Source organism: Malus sylvestris, chromosome 16, assembly GCF_916048215.2.
Source record: "Malus sylvestris chromosome 16, drMalSylv7.2, whole genome shotgun sequence".
Taxonomy (NCBI): Eukaryota; Viridiplantae; Streptophyta; class Magnoliopsida; order Rosales; family Rosaceae; genus Malus; species Malus sylvestris.
Genome location: NC_062275.1, coordinates 17,052,457 through 17,055,411, shown reverse-complemented (window position 1 = coordinate 17,055,411; position 2,955 = coordinate 17,052,457). Strand labels below are relative to the sequence as shown.

The window sequence follows — 2,955 nt, the reverse complement described above, 5'->3', positions numbered from 1 at the left end:
TTCCCTATCTAATAATAAAATTTGATGTCTCCTTATAAATAAATAGAAAGTTAATTTTGAAGAATTTGAAAATTTTCACTTCTAATGATATTCCTACTCACTTGTAGGTGAGGTTTTAGATGACGAAATAAAAGATGACTATTTTAGAATAACAATTAGCTTTGTAAATATGGTATAGTGTGTTTTTGCGTTAACAATATGTTACATGATATTTATATAAATGAGTTGTCATTGGTACGTCAAGCGTTATCATGCATCTTTTGTAATAAAAAGATTACCAAAAAAACGGAAGGAGTACAATGCGACTATTTTGAGGCTATAATTAATAACAATTTGTTTTAAATAGTGTATTACCCTGGTGGTTAGAGTTCAACTTATTGCATTCTAATTCCGAGTTTAAATTCTCTTTTTTCCCGTACTGTAGTCTAAATTAAGAATATCACTTGTATGAAAAAAATAATTTAAAAACATGTACGACGAGACATTAGACAAAGAGGGGCTGGCATTTGGAGCCCAGAGGGACCCCAAGTTAGAGCCAGTGAACTGTATCCATCTGGAGAAATGAATGAAATGGGGGCCATAAACAAGCAATTGCAAAGGAGATGGAGAGGTGATGAGGAACAAACCTGGGATATGGGGGAAGGCTAAACTATCACCCATTCAATTGGTGGTGATCAATGATTGGCAGTTACACCTTCCGCAAGCACGCGAGGACTACGAACTCATTGGATTATTAATTTTTTATAGTACTTCGGAGTGTTAGACATTCTAAATTTTTTAATAGATCTTTAGTTAAAAATACAAAAATCAAGATTTAATGATTAAAATTCCTAAAATATAGGATAGAGTTCAGAATACTGGGCAGCATCGTACATTTACTGAATTGGACTCGACCAAATTCAACTCCATTGGCTTTTTTTTGGGTATATTCTTCCAGATCAGTTCAAGTTTCAGATTTCAGTTTTGTAGTATTATTATTCAACCATTTTACAGAATTGGAATTTTAACAGTACTGGAAACTGCACAAGGGTAAAAATCACTCTCAACAACTTGATCAGAAATGCACTTTTCAATTCATATTCAATATTTTTTTACCCAAAAATTAAAATTCTATTCAATATTCATTCCCACTTGGTTCCAATGGTACCAACCCATACTTGTATTGTATGGTTTCAAATCAAATTACTGTGGTGAGCATTATAAAACCTCGAAACGTGTAGGTATTTATTTATACACTTTGTTGCAGCAAACGGTTCATTTTATCTAATGCTTAGTATTTATTTTCTATGTTAGTGAAGGAGATTTTGAGTTTAAACTCTAGAGACGAGAGAGTTTTAAAAAACGATTCCTTGTCAATGAAAAAAATTACACAAACGGCTTATTAACAAAATTTATGTAAATTTATTTATGCATGGAAGATTAATCACGTTAATTTCTATACTGCCACAATCTATGATTCAATTCAATCAGCTCATTCCAAGCAAAACAAAAATTATATTGTAGAGCTAGAATTATTGAACTGATCCAAGCCAGAATTGTACGATGGAGTCAAACAACTGATTTGATAGAAACATGCATATATATCTGTTACTGATTCGAGGGATTTGGTTTTTTTTTTTTTTTTTTATTGGTGAACGAGATAATGCATTACCCGGGCAGAGAAGCCAAAAGAGAACAAGAAAGCTTACAATAAAGCAAACAGGCCAGCTACGACCAAGCAAGAAAACGAAGTACAAGGAGGAAGCATCCGACACCGCATCAAATGCTAAAAGTGTCACTCCTTGCACCAAAACTACAAGCCTAATGAGGACAAGGGAGACTGTCATTACACAGAACATGAACAAGGGAAGATGGGGGTCGGTTAACCCAAACAAAATCACATACCTCCCTACAGTGCCGCGACGCCAAACTGTCCGCTGCCTTATTGGCCGATCTTGGAACCCAAGACCAGCGGCAATCTTGGAAAGCCTTCCCCATACATGTGCACTTAGCTGGCAAAGGAAAAGCATCCCAACTGCCCATCGAATTAAGATCCTGAAGACATGACACAGAGTCCAAAGAATCAGATTCAATGATAATATCATTCCACCCCATATACCGGCCAAACGAAACGCCATGCAAAATAGCCTTAGCTTCAGCCAGTGCCACACTCGAAGCACTAATATTCTTTCTGCAAGCAGCCACAAACCTGCCATGATCATCCCTAGCCACCACACCCACGAAGCCCACACACTCCCTAGCAGTCCAACTAGCGTCCACATTTATCTTGATGAAACCTGAGCCAGGAGGAGACCAAGAAACTGCAATGCTCCGATCCAGATCATTGATCCTGGGCCTACAACTTGGGACACGATGTGCCTCTTGGAACATACCCACCGAGTGATGAACAGCGGCGTTAACCTGCCCTGGGTAAATTGGTTGCTGCTTAAAGATAAAGTTGCATCGAGATTTCCAAATGTGCCAACAGGTAACAGCAATATATGAGAACAGTTTGATCCTTTCACCCCTGTTAGCATTAACCGCATCATAAATATCATTTAATCAATTTACCCAAGAAATAATCCCCACCCTGCCAATACCGCGAGTCATACTTCCCCCATTCCACACCGCCTCAACCCACGGGCATTGGTGAAAAAGATGTTCCGTAGATTCCTCAGCCGAGTTACAGAGAAGGCACATGGGGGAAAGAGAAGAGCGCCTAAAGAACAGGTTAGCCATCGTTGCCACAGCCGCATGAAGAGACTTCCACATGAAAACCCTTATTTTTGGAGGAACCTCCAAACTCCACATACACTTCCATAACTGAGTCGGTATCATATCAGACCTATGCGGGTTGACATTCCTGTGAATATGAGTCCTGGACAAAGCCCAATGATAACTAGATTTTACCGAGTATGCTCCCTTTTTTTCGAAAGGCCACACCAATCTATCCTTTAAGGTAGGATCACCCAAAGG

The 2,955-nt window shown here is 38.4% G+C and overlaps 1 pseudogene; it reads right to left on the bottom strand.

Annotated features, from left to right (window-relative positions):
* Positions 1 to 1,800: 1,800 nt before the first annotated feature.
* LOC126609164 (uncharacterized) lies at positions 1,801 to 2,751 on the bottom strand (annotated as a pseudogene).
* Positions 2,752 to 2,955: the final 204 nt, after the last annotated feature.